This window comes from Protopterus annectens, chromosome 6.part0 (genome assembly GCF_019279795.1).
Source record: "Protopterus annectens isolate FY-2018-M chromosome 6.part0, PAN1.0, whole genome shotgun sequence".
NCBI classification, from domain to species: Eukaryota; Metazoa; Chordata; order Ceratodontiformes; family Protopteridae; genus Protopterus; species Protopterus annectens.
This window is the reverse complement of record NC_056737.1, coordinates 1,312,766,058-1,312,787,485: the sequence shown is the minus strand read 5'-3', so window position 1 is coordinate 1,312,787,485 and position 21,428 is coordinate 1,312,766,058. Positions and strand designations below refer to the sequence as shown.

Genomic DNA, 21,428 nt, shown 5'->3' with positions numbered 1-21,428 from the left:
TTGCTAGTTATAGAGCTAGTGTCGGGGACCTTAGCAGCTGAATTGCAACTTAATCTTGGCTAGAAACCTGACCTGCACTGTACTGTTAATGAACAAACTTCATGGCTGCCCCGATGGAATGCAGGTGGACATGAAGATAGTGTGTGTGTGTGTGTGTGAGAGAGACGGAGACGGCGCTGTGGATGGAAGTCTGTTCAAAACTAAACTTTGTTCTGTAAGATTTTATGATGACTTACAATTAGTATATATGTGTGCACACACTTCTGAAAACTGTCTTTGAATGTACCCCTCATTTCTGGCATTAGTGCAGGGTTAACTGACAAACGGAAGCATTCCAGCCGCAACAGAAATAATTATGCACTGCACACCTAACGTGGGTAAAGAAAGGCTGCGCAAGATGTACCACTTTGCTGAATTCTTGTAGGCTGGGGAGATCCGTACCCTTCTTGTATAGCTTGTTTATGTGAACCTGCCTGCCCTTTGTTTGGGTTGGTAAGTCATTTTGTGTTTTATGCAACGCAAATTTTCCAGCTTGATTAGTCCAGAAGTTCTGGGAGATAAGTGAGGTGTAAGCACATTTCTTAACCTGTAGATGGTTACATGGGAATACTGATGTCAGTTGTACATCCTTCACATTTTCATGGCTAATACAAGAATAACAGTTCTTTGTTCTTATCCTGTGTAATGTTAATCTTTTATGTTTTTGTGTGCTTTGTTAGGGTGTGTTCACAATCATATGTACATTTCCTAGTAGAGACTCCTCTTAACAGTTGATGTGTAGCTAAATGCATTTCTGTCGCCTTTATAGAGTTTTTAATTGTTCATGGTACTGAGCATGGAATGCAGCTTCACATTAAGTTTAGGCAGATGTGTAAGAAATTAAATGGCATTTTGAACCCTATTTATGTAGAGTTAACTGATATTTCAGTGGGTTGTCTTTCAGAAGCCTGAATTCTTGGTTTGCTTATTTTTATTTTTGTTTACATTGCATGTTTCTTTTTTTCCCCCCACTTTTGCTTCCTAGATCGCAAGTGGTCTGTAATTTCTTTAAATAGCCTTTCTTTGAAAGGTTGGTTATTGAGGTGTGAAGATGGCTGCAGCTGTTGCAGTCACTGGACACACATGTACACATTCATGTACAACACACACATACATTCCAGAGGCCTGGGTGTGTTTCCTGGCTGCCACAGTTTTCATTTGCTTGGCTAATGAAAATTATGTGTGTGTGTTTGCTTGTTTGTTATCTATGCACGTGTGTGTGTGTGTGTGTGTGTGTGATGCCTAGTAAAACTTACTGTTGTAATTTATCATTTTGCCTATTATAAACTACACCTGAAATTTGACGATATTTTAATGGTATCACATAGATTTACAAAACAAAGTTTATGTAGTTGTAAAATTTTTATGTTGGAACAGCTGTACTGAAATAAAAAAAAGTAAAGCTTGTATTTCCTTCCACACCATATCCCATGCAGCGTTAGCAGTATCCAAGTGTCATGAGTGGGAAGCATATTCAGGTTTTCAAAGCCTTAGAATTATAACCAACAAATTAAAACCAATAAGTTTTATTTTTAAAATCCCTTTTCAGTGGTAGCCCAACCATGTTTCTTGTGTGTCATGTATTCCATTCAGCTTTTGGGAAGCAATATATAAAGTATGAGTAAGCTGTAATTGTGTGTGTGTGTGTGTGTGTGTGTGTGTGTATGTGTGTTTTACTGTGACATTGTTCATTACATCCCTGCTCAGGATTTTGATATACTTTATTCATGATACCTTTTGTATGTCTTCATTTCTGCTCAAAATAAAATCCTTCTTGATTCTCTGTGTTTTTATTTTCTTGTAACTGAACTGAATTGCTGTATTATCTGTGGCCTGTGAGAAGAGCTTATGTTGCGCAGTTGAAGTCCTTTAGATTGTTTTGCTGGAATGCAAATAATAAAGTCAAATGATATGAGGGGGACATTAGTACAGTCATCAATACTCAGACAAGTGTAAACAGGACAGTCATTTTCTCTTGGAGTGCATGTAAGGTATTTTATGATGTCCTTAGGCATTCTCAGAAGCTGTCAGAATTTTCTGTATGGGTGTGGAAGTACTTAAAAGTTGCTAAGTTATTTTGCATCTCAATCACATTCCTGAAGCATGTTACAAACTTGACTTTGCTTGGGCATGTCCTGCAAAGAACCTGTGTGTGAAAGAAAGCAAGGCTTGCTGAAGTCTGACAGATAATTAGTTATTCTTTCTTACAAAGTATACTGACTTTACTGTTTGAAGCAACACTAGGATTGCTGACAAAACCACTTGCAGTTTAATCTTACAAGATATAGTGCAAGTTATGGTGTCACTTAAAAATTGTTAGTTTAAACTTTCCAAGAATATGTGTTTTTGCACATTGGCTGGCCCTGTGTAAGTGTAGCACACTTTTCTTAGGTGCTGGAGGGTCTGAAGGTTGTGGATATTACCACACCAGGTGTTTTGATTCATTTTTCAGTGTTTATACTGCAGTGTTGTAGCACGGACGGGTTTCAGTATTGGTAGTGCAGTGTAGCACGGGGGTGCTGTACTCCTCAGTGTGCTGTCCTTTTGATGAGACATTAAACCAAAGGTCCATTTGCTGGAGTTAAATGTAACTCAAATGGATGTAGAAACACCTGTGGCACTTATCAAAGAGTGAGGAATTCCCCCAGTCGTTACAAGTATCACCTCTGGTCTGCACTGAAAAGAGACTACAAGTTTGACAGGGTTAAACTGGTCAACAAAATGTGCATAAATGAAAAAATAAACAATATAAAGTCTGTGCCTTTAGAAATGTTAATGACTTTCTTGAATAACCACCAGTGTTTTTGTCCCTCAATCAGCACTAACAAAATCACCAAAAATCACCAACTACTTGGAAACACTGAGTTCAGTATCTTCCTTGGTTCTGTCATTGTTCATTGGCTACATATACAAGGGTATCTTCATGCAGTGGCTACAGTATGACATTTCTGCCCCTCTGACTTTTTATTTCATTTACTTGTCTCTGTTTCTCTTTTCTAAAATTCAGGTTGTATATATTTATAGTTGCAAATGCTGTTAGCCTGAAGTATCCGTTTGAATATCTCCCTTTTCATTGCTGGCCTGGGACAGAGACGGCTTTCTTATTAAATAGAGATATGGAGTGTGTTTTATACCTTATCCTGCTAGCCTCTGATATGAGCATTGCATAATGATTCAGAGAGCAAGCTGGCAGAAGTTAAGGAGAGCACAGAATTATCTTCATGGTTGCTGTGAAGCACTTCCTCTCAACTATCGGAACTAGACAGGAACAAAACTGAATTTCATATTAAGGCACTAACTTTGGTATGATAATAAAACTCAAATAAGAACTACAATACTTCAAATGACTCTGGAAAATTCATCCTTAGTGTTGCATCTCAAAGGAGGAAAGACTGCCAAGGGATGTCTTGTGCACACCTAAATCGTCTTGTCTCAACATTAAACATGATTACATAACTGTAGTGCACAGGATTTAGCAGCACATGGGAGAGAAATGGAATGAGTACAACATAGACACTTTAAATAATGGCCTTAAAAATCCAGTGGCAGGCATTCCACGTTTGCGGCACCTTTTTTTGTAAACCAAACTGTAACAATCCAGTAAACACGACAAAAGTTGAACCATTACATGGAAAGGCATGCAAACTTTCCACAGCAGTACTTCAGTACGAATAAAAGTCTTAATCATTGCATTATTATTTAAGTGGCAAGAATTCCTTTGGCATGTAGCCAGGTCCTGAAACTCAAGAGTAAGTTTGCTGTTGAAGGAAATACGTAGAAGTTGTTGAACATGTAAGCTGGAAATCGGAAAGACATAGCCCAGATCCTGTGCCAAGCCTTTCGTTCTCTTTAAACTATATAATAAGTTGGTTATACTTTCGTGCAACTGTGACTGAGCTTTACCACGTTTGATTTAATGTAGCTGTTAATCTCAAAGAATCAAAGCAGAATTGCGGCTGCATTTGATTTGTGGGTCAAATGTGAATGCAGACGTACAGAATCAAACACTGTAGTACAAAATCTAGGTTGTACTATATAATGCCACTAGAGGCAGCCTTTAGAAAATGAAAAACCTGAGGTAAACCTGCAGAGGCATGCAAACTATTGTGTGTCACAGGCTCCAGCTATCAACTGTGAAAGAAGCAGCAATCTTCTGTTCTCAGTAAGATCAGACACAGATTCAGTGGGAACCAGGCATGACTTCTAGCATGCAGCTAAACTGAATCTGATGGATCGATAACAAGACGTGACTACTGTTTTCTATGTCTTGTCCTGAAGAGCTACTTGTTTGTCACTAAAATTAATCCAGCATATTATATATCATTTTCCTTGCAATTTTTATTGTTTATATTGTAATCAAATACTGGATACTAGTTACAAAAGCATTTCTCCACAGAGTATTTGAGTTTTCCATGTGCTCTTAATGAAGACTGTAGAGCTTCAATAGTAATTTTTAAAAAAAATGGATCAGTGAAAAGATACATTGTGCTGCACCCCCCCCCCCAAAAAAAAAATAAACAGGGACTGGTTGCAGCCTGAATATGTAGGCCTCAGATGACTGACAGTTCCTTGGCGTACTGCACTTTCATTAAGTGTCAGTAGGTTGTGTGTTGACCTAGTGTAGTAGGTCATCAGCTCGAGTCCTGAGCAGTCATGTAGAAGGATGTTCTGCTAATATTAACTGCTGCAAAATTGCCAGTAAGGTTGCTGATTTCTTGACTACTTTACACAACTCTTGTGAATTTAGGTGACAGCCTGTCTGCATCTTTGGCAGAAAAGAGTTAATCTTTCTCTTAGCACAGCTTTCTCTCCTGTCAGGTTCACCCTTTGTAGGAATGTTGAGCTAGGTATAAAATATAATCTGCAAAGGCTCATTCTCTGAATCACTAATCTGGAACATTCTTCTCCACAAACTTTAACGTCATAGTCTGCCCCCAGAACAAAGGGAAGCACAGTCTTTAGGGAATGAATTTGAAGTAAAGCACTATGATTTCTAATAATAACCATAGGGATTAAAAGGATTAGATACAATTACTAGTTGAGAATTGCATATAGTCGTGAATACTCCCAGCCATGATGCGTATTTTAATTCTGTTCTTCTATAGCACCCCTAGTATAAACCTGGAATTCCCATGTTCATGGCATCAACTGCTGAAGGCTGCTTCTCTTTAACATGGTATTTATGCAGAGAGTGGTGGAGGGCATCCCCGAATAAGTACATAACAGTGGTGGAGGGCATCCCTGAGTAAGTACATAACGGGCCTTACTTCTCATACTTCTCATTTTACTGGTCTGTCAAAGAAGTGCAAGGGCAAATGTCAGACATGGGTACCCTTCAAGTTATTAGAAATGTATAATGCTGTTGGATGCTGTACAATTTTTATGCTAGTTGGCTCTAGTATTAAGGATGTTTAAACTGTAGTCTCTAAACTTTTGTGGTGTGTGCCCTGTGATGATCTCTATCATCCAACTGTGCTTTTACACCTTCCTTTTAAGTATTCCCCAGGCTTTTGTGAACAGTTCAGAAGTACGTAATAAAGCTGTTCCTGCTTTAAATTAAGAATGATTAATTTGTTTTTTCTATTGATAAGTCAACAGCAGTAAAAACTTCTATCAATCCAGATGTGTGAAGTCATACTTAGCTTTCTAAGGTTTCAAAGGAGTGGTAATCTCTGTGATATGTACCTATCCCTCTAGCATATTCTGATAATTCTGTAGTGTAGTGGTAATCGCATCTGCCTAACATGCAGAAGGGCCTGGGTTCAGTCCCCAATAGAACCATCATTTGGGCGGTGCAGTGGTTAACATTTTTGTCTCATGGCAAGAGGTTCTTCTGTTTGATTCCTGGCTGGAGTGCTTTGTGTGTAGACTCTGCGTGTCCTCCCTGTATTTGCATGGGTTTCCTCTAGGTATTCTCATTTCCTCCCACAGTCTGGAGCATTTCTTCCTGGGCCTCCACTGAAAATAGGATCTGTCCTAGTTAGACTTTCCCAGTCAACAGATGTTAAATAATTAATAATAATAATAATAATAATAATAAAATAAGATTTGGATACCTTGAGTAGGGGTTTCCAACACTCATTGGACTTGTGAATGTGTAATAGGTTTGACAGAAAAGGGTCTGTCGAGTCTCTGTATTCATGGCAGAGGTTTCCCCTCAGTAGCCTGTTTTGCTGTTTCGGAAAAATGCTTCCAGTCCATAAACTAAAAGTAGCATCCTCTTTGGTCATTAGATGGGGACTATATTAGAACACTGACCATTCAAAATGTCGAGTGTTCTAATATTGAACCTTATCAATCGAAAATTCAAAACATTGAACATTCAGAACGGCAAATATTTTTCCTAGGGAAAAAATTTGCTGTTCCAAAACACATACAGCACAAGCACACCAAACAAACAGCAATCCACACACATACACCTAACCCTACACTAAACTATACATACACCACTAACTATCCACTTACCTTAACCCCAAACCCTAACGTCTGTCACTATCGCACAGTCACTTCACCCGTGCCCTAACCCTAACTCACCTAACCCACCCTAACCCTCACGTCCACACAATCTCACACGTACCTGAACCCGACCAGTAACTTTCCACCAGAACGCTGAAAATACCGAAGCAACAGAAATGGACAACCAAATTCTTTACCTAGGAAAAAATTTGGTTTTCTGTTTCTTTGATATTTTCAGCTGAAAACGGGTTGATATTAGAACACTTGACATTTTGAATGTTCAGTGTTCTAATATAGACCCATTAGATGATCACTCACTGAGCCTGATCCACATTGAAGTGCATTAAACACATCTGCATCTCTGAAATGATTCCCTCCAAATGAGCAGTAATGCATACTCGCATGTAAGCACGTATGCGCAAAAGCATACTTTTCTTTTTTTATTGATTTATTTATTTTTTTAAGTCTGTTTACCTGCACTTTCTCGCACAATAGACATTCTGGCTTCGTCATCCAGCCTGCAAACTATTCAGAGATGTGCTTCCAGTGTACAGTATAACATGCAATAAATAGTATGTATGTAAAAAGCTTAATTTTGTTTGTGCAGCCGATTGACTTTTGATCTGTGAGGATCTTAGGAAGCCTAATCTGTGTTCCTATGGTAATAGTGCCTATGGGCTTTTTTCGGCTTTTGGTGTAGAAAAACAAAAATCATACGACCTAGACAAATCCGTGTTTTTTTTTTGTTTGTTTTTTTTTTGTGATCTGAAGAGTCAGGGTAATTTCATTCATGGTATTAATGGTGAGGTGTGGCTAGTTCTGAGATCTTAGCTGTACGCTGTTGTCCACTTGAAGTAGGTTGCGGTCAGCTTTATAAACAGTTTACTGTGACTGCTAGCTACAAACCTTCTTCTGGTGACTTTTTGATGTTTTGTGTTAAATGGAGACTGAAGCATCATCTGTAAACAGTCCCTGAACAAGTCATCATAACCTTGAGGGTGAGAAGAAATGATGCTAGCTCTAGTTCTGAATCCACCAAAATTCTTGGTTTTGAATACTTTGATATTTCACAAAGGCCCTCAATCTTTCCACAGTCTTTGAAACTATTAATGTGAGATGACATAAACAGAGTGCTACTATGTGATTACTTGTATCATTAGTAGAGTTTTGAAGAACTGTGCTGGCATCCATGGTAGCACGTTGCATTATAATATTAAGCAGTTGATTACTTCACATACCTGTTAACTTGTTAGTGACTTGCTACCTATTGCTGTATAAAATGCGTGATTCTCACTTCTAAAACAAAATAACAATGTGTCCTGAGCAGTTATTTGCTGTCTGTTGGTTGTTTGAAGTTTTTAGTCAGTGGTCCATGAATGTGGTGGACATGTCACAGCCCTTTTAAGAGATGAGCACTTTTTCTCTACCTGCTGTGTAGTTAGGTGATATAGTTTCTGTAAGATAAATTAAAACATTGTAATAGCTTCCAAAATGCATCGAGGTCTGTGGATGCATTGGCAATTATCTGGTTAAAGAAAACAGACGCCACTGGTGCCAAGAGGGTACTGGATGCCACTGACTTTATGGCAGCTATACATGTGTCATTAGACTATGTTCACTGAACTGAAAAAAAACCTTAATGACAGATCCTCAGATCTCATTGGTGAAATTAATATGAAGGATGTGAAGGTGTTTTATGATAAAGAAAGTGCTAAATTTGAGCTAGCACATAAAAACTGATTTCCAGGAGTAGTGCGCAATATTTATTTCAAAGGTGATTTAACAAGAAGGTAATGCTAGTGTGGACGACTCTGCAGTTGGTATACTGATTAGACTAGAAGATTTGGGCTCTGTGGCCCACAAAAAGGAGAGGTTTGGTGCATTGGTCTGGATTTGTACTAAGTAGCTCTGATGTAGTGAGAGCCTAGCAGTTTCCTTTACTGGTATCTGACCTTGCAGCAGAGAATTGTTGAAATGTGAGCCTGGTTTAGGTCTTGGTACATCAAGGAACATGCATTGTCTAGGTTTGGCAACAATACAGATGTTGTACAGCTGGATAGAGAGTCACTAAATGACTACTTTACAAATAAATCGGCACCAGGCTCCATTTATAGTAGTCATGCATGAATACCACCTCACGAACTTTCAGTTTTAAACTTGATGCAATAGGGTCCATTAAAAAATCATTTCCCTATAGCGGCAACATCAGTATGAATGAAAAGAAGTGGACATGTATACCCATCTGTCCAAGAGGTGCCTGTATACATTCATACATTCATAGGTAGGTACTAGGCTATTGGCCCTAGGGCCTATATAAGCCTAGCCAATAGGGTACCCTGGCTTTATTTTCCTGTGCCCCTGTCAGGCAGAGCCACAGAGGTGATCCCCGTGGTGAATTTCCTATTTCCCATACAATCATCAAGATTTTTCTTGAAGGGTGCTAATGAGGAGCTTTGTTTGATATAGATAGTTTGTTCCAGAGTATGGGAAGTCTATGTGACAGGAATCTATCCCTCCAGCATGTTCTATTTATTGTGGTGACAAGGTTTAGGTCCCTACAGCGTGTAGCTCAGAGGGATTGGGATTTCTTTAAGTGGAGCATATCCAACAGCTCTGGGTTTGACATAGCTTTGTATGTTAGGCAGAGATTGCCTCTGAGTAGGTGATATGCGACGGAGTAAAGCTGGAGTTTTTTGATACAGTCTGCATAGGGCATTTGTTTGAAGCCAGTAATCCTCTTTGTGAGGTATTTCTTTGGCCTTTCCAGTTGTTGTAGATGTCTTGTGAGGTACATACCAAAAGGGGCGTTGTACTCTATAATGGGTCTGAGTGACGAGTAGAGGGGAACAATGACCTCTTTTTTCCTGGATGAGAAGCCTTTTGTGATGAGGTGTGCCATGTAGAAGGATTTCCTGACTACTGTGGCAATGTGATTATCATAGGAGAGACTACTGTCCACTTGTGTCCCAAGGTCTCTTATCACACTTTTGGTGTTAAGTAGACTACCACCTATGTGGTAGCTCATGGGTACAGAGTTTTTACCAAAGGGGATGACAATGCACTTTTTGGCATTGAGCTTGAGGCCATGGCTTTGACACCAGGCATCTGTCTTAGTGAGGCCCTTTTGTAGGATGTCCACATCTTTAGGAGTTTTGATTATGGTTCTTTGTTTTCAGTCATCTGCAAACTTCATTAGCCAAAGACCTTCTGTGTTAGCCTGTACATCAGAAAAGTAGATACCAAACATGAGAGGATCCAGGACTAAACCTTGTGGTACTCCACTTGTCAGTGGTCTGAAGTCGGATTTGGAGTCTGCTCTTTCACAGTGTGGGTTCTATCAGTGAGCCATATGTCACAAGATGGGTTGCCAGCTGGATTTATACCTAGTGTAGTGAGTTTTTCTATAATTCCAGCGTGGGGGATAGTGTCAGAACCCTTGGCAAGATCTAGATAGGCTATCTGAACCACCTTACCCTCTTCTACCGCTTTGGTGACTGCTTCAAAGAAGTCTGTCAGGTTTAGGAGACATGATCTGCCTTTTACAAACCCAAACCGGGTGGGGTCCAGAGTTTGGAGATTACCAATGTCTTTGTTTATAAGTTCTGTGATGAACGTTCCATGGCCTTGCAGACCAGGCTTGTTGGGCTAATGGGGTGGTAGTTCCCGGGGTCCGTGGTGGCTCCCCCTTTGTAGAGTGGGATAACTGTCACTGTACGCCATTTAGTGGACACAAAGCCTGAGGTGAGGCTGTGATTGAACCTGGTGCTTAGAGGGGTGCCAGTTCATTCTGTAGTTCATGTAGAACGCAGCCTGGGATGTTGTCAGGTGCCATGGATGCTGTGTTCTTTGCTTTGGAGAGTGTGTTTTTTACCTGTGCAGCAGTAATTACAGGAACTTTGCATTCTTCCAGTGTAGAGGTGGGCCCTTTAGGGGGTGAGAGGGTGGTAAAGTTAGCACTGAACCTATCTGCCAGGATTTTGGCAATATTAGTTGGTTCTGTATATTTAGTGCCATTGTGCTGTAACTCAGCAGATCTGAGTGTTGCCATTGAAATTCTTGACATAGCTATAGCATGCTTTGTTGTTGTCTTTATAATCACTGTCAATTTAGTTTTCGTAACTAGCTTTGGAGGATTTTATGAGGGATCTCAGCGTCTTACTGAGGCTGACCAGGGAGTTCCTCCAGTCATGGGATTTTGCTCTTTTTTTGCAACAGTTGTAGAGTTTGTTTATGGCAGGGGACTACCAGATTGGCTTCCTTTTTTTGGAGGATTGCATCTTGGTTCTGTTAGAGATAGCATGATCCATGCACTCGTGTAAGTGCTTATAAAGTGCATTTGTGTAGGACTCAGCAGTCGTACCTCTATTGTCCGTCTGCATGGGTGTTGTAAAGTTTGCCATTTCTGTCTTGGTGCAAAGTTGGCTTTGGAGAATTTTTTTACGGTGGTTTCCCTAATGGGTGGTTAGAGTGGGATGTGGATGTCTAGGGTGATTAGCTTGTGGTCTGATCTGACCAACTAGGAATTGACCTCTGGTGTGGAACACTGGTCGCCCATGTTGGTAATGACCAGTCTAGGATATTGCTGCCCCTGGTGGAGGTGTGGATAAGTTGAGCCAAGGCGTTGGAATTTATGAATTCCAGAAAATGTTGATCAAAAGAGTTGGTACATGAGTAGTTTTCCCAGTTAATGATGGGGTAGTTGAAATCGCCCATTGTTATGATGTTGGGTTGTACCCTAATATTTTCCAATGTATCAAGAAATGAGGACTGGGAATCCTGAGGCATGGTGAAGGATCTGTAGCAAGTTACAATTTGGATTGCGGTCTTGCCCTGAGTTAGTTGCACTTGGATAATCTCAGATGCATTATGCTGAGCAACTAGCCTGGAGCTGTGGATATCCTTAATGAATATGGGCACGCCTCCACCTTTAGTGTTTCGGTCCAGGTTAGATGTCCAAAAGGTGTGGTATGGATTATAGCCTGGTAATGCAGGGGTGCTCTCTGGAGCCTTGAACCAGGTCTCTTGTCACTGCACAGATGGCGATGTTCTCCATTTTAAGGAGTGCCTCGAGTGAATGCATTTTGAGGTTTAGACTTCTATCATTGAGTAGCATTACCCTCATATTTTGCTTGCTTGTACCTGTTACAGTGGTGAATTTCTCATTTGAACCTTGCCTAAAAAGGCAGCATAGGTGTGGCAAGAGCCTTAGCCAGTATCTGAAATCCCAAGGGCAACAGGTGCAGGCCATCTCTGGCAAAGCATCGTGGTCTGTCGATCATGTCATCCCAGGCAGACAGATACTAGATCACCTTAGAATGACACCAGAAGCTTAGCCAGTTGTTGAAGTCAGTAATTTTGTCCTTGTACTGTGGTATCATTCTGGGTGATAGCAGGATGCTACTCAGGGCTAGGGTCATACCTGCCTGGGCTACAAAATCGGAGAGCTCCTCCATGTCACTTTTCATGTAGTGCAGGGAGGTATGTCTCAGGTCATTCACTCCAACATGGACAATGACCGAGTCATATTTGTACTTGTTGTGGAGTGACCTGAGTGCGTGCATTATGTGGTGGATCCTGGCACCCGACAGGCAGCTGACAGTAATTTTCTCCTTGTTTAGCCTGGTGAGTGGAACATCAGTTTGCCAGACTATGGAGTCACCTATGACTAGAGTATTGGGTACATTGTTATGCTTTATGGGCTGTGGTTGAGTGGCACACTGAGTTTGTGGGTTATGTGTCATTTGGGTTGTGTTGGGGGGGGGTGGAGGCTGCTTGCATTTCTGCTTTGGAGGTCTCTGTTGCTTGAGCAGATTTTTATTGAGAGCCTCTGTGAATGTAGGTGCATTTTGTGTTGCTATGTGTTTGTTTTGGTGGTGTAGGATTTGAGGGACTATGTGATGTGTGGTGTGGTGCAAGTGTTTACCTTCTCCTCTTGACTGTCTAGTCCAGTCTTGGGTAAAGAAAGCTTTGCTTCCAGTTTGGCTATATAAGTGCATCTCTCACAGGTTGTAGTGTTGGGTGGTGGGAGGAGAGGGTTGTCTGTGTACATGAGGTAATTGCTGCATTGCCCCAAGATGCCCAGATTCATTCACAGGAGAAAACACTGGGAGCTGACCCTTAGACATGCATGGATAGGTGCTTATTTATTAAGTACTAAAAACTGTTTTCCTCTAGACAAGTGAGGAAAGTTGAGTGCTGTAGTAATTTGTAGCTTATTTAGTGCTTACGAGTTCTGAACAAGTGCTGAGCTCAAAGAAACTGATTTGTGTGCTAAAACTAAAAAAAAAAAACAACTGGCTAGTTCTAAGGGAAATTTTGAAGAGCAGACTTTATGGTGCCCCAGCTAAGTGGCGATGCATAAAGTGTATTTTTTTAATATAACAGTAGCAAATAGAAACACAAATACAGTAAAAGCAGATTAATAAAGTGCAATTTTTTATATAACAATAGAAAACGAGCAAATGAATTTAAAGAAATTACCCAATTAACCAGTAAAAAAGCTCAAAACTGAGCCCTGTTCCAGCAGTCTTCAATCAGACAAGTTCTAACTGCACACTCCTGCCACTAGGGTGCAGGGGAACCTTCTCCAAAAAGATGGCCTGGATTAGTGCTCAAGTTATACAAACAAAGCTAGATTCAGCATGCCTGAATCTAGTCTATGCTACAGCAAACAAGGTGCACCGATTTCAGAAAGAAACCGTTCAAATAAGCAGGCACAATAATCCTTTAACCAGAAATTCCCAGCTCAGAAGGGCAGAATCTAGTCTCTCCTCCCACGTGCAGACCACAAACATTCTTAATGTAAAATATCTGGCCTGAAGCCCAAGTGCTTAAACCCGGACTAATACACTTTTAGAATATCAGACACTGGGCCTTTAGTCAGCAATTCCCTACTTAGAAAGATGTAAGCTACCTGTCCTGCCACAACAGTGCAGACCACAAACCTTAATGTAAAATAACTGGCCTGAAGCCCAAGTGCTTAAACCAGAACTAATACACTTTTAGAATAACAAGACACTGAGCCTTCAATCAGCAACTCCGAACTTAGAAGGATGTAAGCTACCTCTCCTGCCACAAGAGTGGAGACCACAAACCTTCTTAATGTAAAATAACTGGTCTGAATCCCAGTGCTTAAACCAAAAGGCTTAGAATAGCAGTTACAATTTAATCAGGCTACTACCAAGCAGTAATAATTGCAGCAGTATAAATGCAACTGAGTACTTTTAAGAAGAAGCAAAAGCAAAAAAGCGCAAGGAGAGAGGCATGAGGAGCAGAAGAAAAAATCAGGGTTAATAACCTAAGTGGGTTGGCATTCTTAAATGTTCTCTCTGTATTAAGTAGAGTGAACACATTGCTCAACAGTCACGAAAGAATACACTTGCGGAACAGTTTCAGGGCATATAAAGTACTGCACTTACAAGTGAGTGGTCAGCATGAGTTGGCTGTAGAGTATAACCAGATCATGGTAAGCAATGGACTGCGTTGGGGCTACCAGAAATGAGCTGCAGAAGCATGTACAGGAAGTAATTGAGAAACTGTACCAGGACATGTACAAAGGCAGGGTAAGAAAGTGAGTGAGAAATAGTTGAAGGATGTTTGTGACAGTGTGGTTACAGAAGAACCGTCAGGGCAATGCCAGACTTGATAAACGTTAGCTAAGTGTCTTTACAAATGTATAATTGTAGCTATGGTGCTAGAAAACATAATACTTTGTCTTTTTATTTTTTGCCATTTTAATGTTTTTGTTTGCTGACATACTTTTTCAGACGTACCACATGAAGGAAATTAGACCTTGGTTATAGTAGGTGCTTTTTCCAGGATAAAGTAGTGTCCTGACTCAGAAATATCGCTTTATCCTGGCAAAGAGGTCAAATTATGGGAAGGAAGAAATGTTAACATTTATATGTTAATCTTCATGTAATTCTCTAAAACTTTTGTATTTTATATATAAAGTGTGAATTACATCATTTGGACTGTGTCTAAAAATAGTCACATGTTGACCAATGTACCTTGGTTAGGGTTATTCTGTTCCATGTAATTTCTTTTATTAGATATGTGCATAGCTCTCTCTTTCTATATATAAATATACACGTATGTATGTATTTTAAGTCTGTCAGTAAATGATTGAAGGGAAAAAAAAAGGAGCATTTTGGAGAGCGACACCCACCATGTGTGTTATCTGATTAAGGTACAGGCAAATTGTGTTGCCTGTAATTTGGGTAGGGATGTGTCTGTGATGGAGGGCCATCCTCATGCTGGTGGAGAAAGTTCTAAATGTTTGTCCTATTTAAGTTATGTTTATATTGTTTCAGTTTATGGTTTATAATAGCAGTAATTTTTAAATGTAGTCTATTTTTATAGAATGGATAAAAAATATATATTTGAAAAAATGTCTTTCAGGGCATTGATATCCCCCCTGGCTAATGTCTCATTAGAACACTTCAGCTAACTTAAGTAACTCTGCTAAGCCAACCAGTCATAGTACTGTACCCACTTAGAACTGTTAATCTAATACTGTTCACCCCATCTCTCCAGGAGTTAGGGAAAACTACCCCAGCAATGTTGTGCTTTCCATAAGCAACTAAAACCAGGAGAAGACATATTGTAAGTGAATTTGTTATCCTTCTCAACTATAGCAAGCATCATCTGCTCTCTCGGAGCCTTATTCTACATCTCTCTGCATTAACTCTGATAGTAAATCTATCACAGGAATCCTAAACTTAGGAATATCTTCTAAAATTTAATAGGATGTATCCTATCTGTTAGTTAATATGTATGTCAAAGTCTCTTCTATGGAAATTGTACGTCAAAAGTCTGTCCTTAAAACTATGTTTTGTAAAAAAATTGTTCTCTTGGAGCTTTTCTCTCTGGGCCTCCACTGAAAATGGACTTGTAATCCAGTTGGACTCTCCGGGTTAACAAATGTAAAATAAAATAAAATAAAGTGATAACACAATGATGTCAATAACGATTATGTTTTATATTAACATGCTAATATGATTTGTTCTGGTCATGCTTAGGGACATGCACAATCAACCTTTTTTGTTTCTTAATGAGCAATTATTTTGTTTGGTGAAAGTATATATAAATTGTTGGTGCACCATACATAATTTTTGTAAAACTTTTATCCATTATTTAACAAATAACAAGATGTTTTTGCTGTATATATCCAACCAATTTTAACTTCAGTAAAAATGGAATTTGAGTGTTAATACTTAAATGTAGCTGCACAGATCTGGAGTAATGTCTTTTTTTCTAGCCATTCCCAGTGTTTAAAATCATGGCTGATGTTGTTAGAATGATTACTACAACTTGTTTCTGCTTGAGTAAGGATGTGGTCTCCAGTTGTCATCCCCAAGGACTAGAACCTTGTATCTTTGGGAAAAGGTAGAGGTGTATTTCCTTAAGGCCCATGAGGCTGCCTTTTGCATTTTTACAGCAGGTGAATATAAGTCTGGATCATCACCATTATACCTCCAAGGTTTATTTTCTCCATGGTATGCTGGAAGTATTTAGTCCTGAATAAGCACTAATGTTATTGAGTTACTTCTATGATTTGAACAGTGCCTAAGCAGAGGGCTTTGTCTGTATTTGCGTAATATGTAATTAGACATATAGAGTGAGGATCTTTGCATTATATGCTGTTAAAGTGTAATACAGGCTACTCTGTAAAGGATATTTTACTGCTGAACAAGCACTAAATGCAATATTGAAGGAAGTAGCAGCCAGAGATGCTATAGAAACCCAGAAGGATGTGTTACACTATTCCCCTAAGGAGTGGGCATGTTTTTTTTTCCATGTCAGGCTGTCTGGCAAGCCTGACACATTAGTTTAAGCAAAAGAAGACTGCAGAAAATGGTATAAAAGGACCAAAGTGACAGAATCTGACCGGAAGAATAACACAAATAAAGTGAATGCGTGAATCAAATAGGGTGGAGTTTGGCTGCCTTGAATTACACTAGGATGGTAAAATGGGGTTTGGAGGGGGGAGTCAGACATTCAACTGTTCACTTTAAGTACAGGTCATCTATAATATAAGTTAGACAGTAAGTGTTTGAGTAACAAAAACACAGGCCCATACACAAAAATAGTTAAACTGTAACTCTCTCAATGCTAAAAAAAAGTTAAACCTTAACTCTCTCAATGCTGAAAAAAATCTTTTTTCATCATTAAGGTTATCATTTTAGAGGTCTAAGCAGTTGTCATTCAGAAACCTAGGTGTACCAACTCTTAAAATAGGTTTAAACAATATCTTTCTGATCTGACAAACTGGATACTTCGATTGTGGTTATTTATTTTTTTTATTTCGCAATTGTAAAATTAAAATTAATTCTTAGTCTTTAAAGTAGTCCAAGTACATTGAGACAAGAAATGAATTTCTCTTGTGTCATTTAAGTTAGTATGTTTTTCTTATGACAGCTGCTTATAAGTTGTTAATTTTCTGTTTTAGTATACTACTTTGTGTGACTGCATTGGAGAGTCTTTATTATAATTGTCTATAACTGTATCTGAAAATATTTGCATAATAGTTTGGCTGTAATCTGTATATCCTGTTACTTCTTTGGAAGCGGATTGTGGCTTAAAGCATCTCCTGACCAGTTAATTTACCTGGTAGCCAATGAAAAAAATACACTGCATTTGAAACCTATGATCAATCAGATGTTCATGCAAAATAGGAAAGCAATTGGACATAAATGTTAGAGTTAAGCTATAACTAAGTATTAAACTAAAATTCACAGTTGCACAGGGATTTGCTTGTGTCTTAAGTTAAAGTAGAAAGTGAACTGAGGAAGCTTTATCTGCTGCTATGGCTAATAAAGTAAAGAACGGTGAATATTCTATACTATTAATGTCAATATTAAAGAAACACAAGTTTAACAAAATTTACGTATGGAAGTTTCCAGGTTATGATCTGTGCAGTATTTAAAAGCAGTACAGTATCCCCTTACTAACAGTATCAGATATTTTCACACTCCTGTTGGGGATGCAGTTTTCAGAAGCACTGTACTACATACCATTTAGATGATTAACTGAAAATCGACATTCTCTTCAGAATACAGAGTAGTTTTCTGATGCTGTAAACTGAGCTTTGAAGTGGCAGAATTCTTAACTGGCACTATTACCAAGACTTTAGTCTTGGTGTTTTGGTGTTAGAGAATAATAATCTGGAAAACTTAAAAGAAAGTTATAAGATACTAAAAATTGAATTGACTTAGGATAAGTGGATGCAGATGCGGGCATGTCAGTCACAACAAAGGCTACACTAGTCACAAGATAAGGTTCATTTTATGCCAAGCCTCAGAATTTGTTCCCCTTGAACTTGTATTTAGGAAAGATAAATCATTACAGCATATTTCTGAGTGACTTGTTGACATTCCTCTGGCTACTATTATATGTCCATTTCTAATCTTTTGTTGCGCAAAAATGCGCAAGAAAACCATAAATGACTGAATACTATTACAATTATATATATCACTGTCAATGTCTCAGCCACTTGCGCTGCAGAGTTTCTGTTCAATAAACTGGTGTTTCACTTCATGTTTCATTTCCCCACGCAGGGCTTCGGTGGGATGTGTGCTACTTCTGAGGTGCCCTCCCTTGAATGAGACCATAAATCAAGGTCCTATCCACCTGATTTTGAGGTAATCTAGGTGGAGGTTAAAGAGCCATTGGTGCTTATCAGGTGACCCTCCCACCCCCGCAGCCTGGCCAAATTCTCCTATAAAAATAATAATAACATCAGGTCTCTCCTGAAAATAGATCATATATAGATTATATTAGGTTGTTTAGCTAATGGGATATGCAGTTATTTGTGTCTGTCAAGAAGTCTTACTTTGTGGTTTCAGAATGGAAATCCTGGACAAGTTACATTGTAGAATGTCGCATTTTATACATGTTTATCTGGGAACAGCAGTGATGACATTCCTTGCCACGAGTCTTATGTAATTGGCTGATAGTGACACTAAACATGAGAACATTATTAGAAGAGGGAAGTTGATGTCACATAGTCAGGAATGCACATGTACCATCACCTGTGCATCCTTAACAATGCCCTTCTATACTGTCATGTGTACTGCACATTGTGTTTATATGGACACTGAACACTTTCAATGGCTCGAGTATTTTTTGTAACAGTTTATTTCATTTTAGTTATTTATTTTATTAGTATGCTTACTGAAAACTGAAACAAGCTTGAAGTCATTATAAGAGTTGTAGAAGAGTTTGAATATTACAGAGACCTAACCATGTAAATGTATCAACTTAAGAGGCATGTCCAGTGTCCACTTTCTTTTTCTGAATCTGTCTGTTGTCCAGATATCTTAATGTCATTGTGAGGTGTCATAACATAACTAGTAATTTGATTGTACAGCACCAGTCCTGACTAACAGTGAGTTTAAAGTTCATTGTTTGTGAAGATTTTCTGTCTTAATTCATAATTATCTGCATTTTGCTTACTGTGTTTTGTTTTTCGAGGCAATTTTCTTTTATATGCTATTTTTATTTCCAGTTTATTTTAACTGAGTAGTATTTCAGTCTTCTGTTCATCATCTGTATTTTCATTACTAATCTTTGTCTGTCATGGTATGTATGTTTTCTACAAGAGCTATAGCAAGGGGAGAGGTTCAGTAGGGCACCTACCACAGGAACCAACTTGTATGGGGGACAAACATTTAAAAAGAAGTTTGACAGCTTATAAGCTGTTATTAGGTGAACAGCTAACAGACATATTGAAGGATGTCTAACTTTCCTTTTTAAAATCATTAACATCTGCCAGCAGTCAGTTAATGGGGTACACATTCCTGAGCAGGCTGGACAACAATTGCCTGGATCATGTGGTGAAACATAAATAAAAGTGAAAAATATCTTTTCAGTGGAATAAGTATAGCAGATTTCTGCCTTGCTCTTTCAGTTAAAAATATTTTCTCAGTCTTGAAAAGCATACTCACTGCACTGAATACTGCAAATTTGATTAAGTTGCCTGAAACAACAGCACCGTGTGGTTTACGTTTCAAGAAGGGTCAGCTTGAATGACGGAAAGGACGCAATTAATGCTGCATGCAAGAGGAATCAAAGTGCAGTCGGCACTACATGTGTGAATAAGTGAGTGAACTGTACAATTGGACAGGTTGGGTGACTGCAGTTGTGATCACTTATTGACTGCTAGTAAGCTATCAAATGATTCTTTAATTTGTTCTGCCATAGGGGGCATCAAATGGCTATGCTATTTAAGGAACTGAATTTCCTTACTACACATTTGTTGTCCATTTTTTCTGGCAACACTATGTCAGTAAGGGTACCTGCTTTCACATCTTGTTGGTATTTCTACAGTCTGACACTGGCATCTAGTCAGTCAGCATCTTGGCAAAGTCATTGCAGTTTGATATTGCTATGATTTTTTGCAATATGGAATGCAGGTGGACATGACTCCCCCTATCAGCTGCCACAAGGTCCTCTCATTCATCTGGTCTAATGGCACCATCTTAGCCTCCTCCAGGGTTGCCCGGCACATGTCCAAGGCTGATGATGAGATTGCGAATACTGATGCAGCATAATATTGCAACCAGGGAGTGTGCCCAAACTCCTCTCACCTAACAGCAGCTTGGCCAACTTCACAGTCACTGTCATCGGGAGGTGCAAACTGGCTTCCATGAATGCATGACCTCTTGACTAAGAAAATTCCTGACTTCTGTGGCACAAAGCTTTTCAGTGTGTTAATGCTGCTTAATGCAGTGAACCTAGGCTGCATCTTGCTTCAGGATGGGAAAGCTGTTAGCTGCCCAATCCCATCCTCACCTGTGGCCCTTCCAGTGGCCATGCCACTAATCAAACACTGTTTGTCTAAGGGTGCAGTGAGGGCTTTATTCTGTTGCACCACAGACTCACTAAAGAGTCTTAATGAGCCACTAAACTTCTTTCACACCAAGTCTTTCATCATAACAGAAAGATGAAACAATTTAAGTTTGTATTGTAGAAAAACAATTCTGCAACAGTATCCCTGCTACAGTAAAAGTATGGAGCTAAAAACGTTGAATGCTTGTCATTCGTCTGTCACTGACTGTTCAGAGAATGAAGGCTGTGAACTATTACAAGCTGCTTCCTGTTCAAGTGTTATACAGCTTGATGCCACCAGTTTGCCCACTGTCACTCTGGGCAATTTACTTAACCAAATGGTGCTACCTGGTCACCCCTGAAGTATGACACTTGGGTCTAATGGGCTCTATATATATATATATATATATATATATATATATATATATATATATATACGGTAGCATTGTTACCTCACAGCAAGAGGTTCTCCCCTTCGATTCTCGGCTGGGCTTGGGAGTGCCTTCTGTGTGGAGTCTGCATGTCCTCCCCGCGGTTGGGTAGCATTCGAAAGACATGCGTGTGTAAATGGGCATGCCTTCATTGAAGGTAGGGCATGGAGCTGGCACCTCGGCATTTCATAAAAATCTACTGCTAATCATTAGAGGACCAGAGTTCCGCTGTGGCGACCCCTTACCAGGAAAAGCCGAAAGACAAACAACAGCAACATATATATATATATATATAGATATATATATATATAGATAGATATATAGATATAGATATATATATAGATATATAGATATAGATGTAGATATATAGATATATATAGATATATAGATATAGATGTATAGATATAGATATATATAGATATATATATATATATAGATATATATGTATATAGATATAAAAAATAACTCCACAACAAAATAAAAGGTATAATGCAGTGTTTGTCTTCTCTTTAGTTTTCTGTTTACAGTTTTCATACAATTCCCAGTATCGTGTCCCTTCCTATAGAAGGAGGCTGGAATGCCCATTCTCATAGACACGGGTGAGACTGCTGGGTGCCTAATTAGCCAGAGTATACAAGTCATTATCTACTGGGGTTTTCTTATGAGTGAAAA

General features: G+C 39.1%; 1 protein-coding gene across 1 annotated transcript in view; it reads left to right on the top strand.

Moving 5' to 3' along the window:
- Nucleotides 1-21,428, top strand: part of RND3 (Rho family GTPase 3) — a 98,984-nt gene that overhangs the window by 1,288 nt on the left and 76,268 nt on the right. The gene's annotated exons all lie outside the window — the stretch shown is intronic.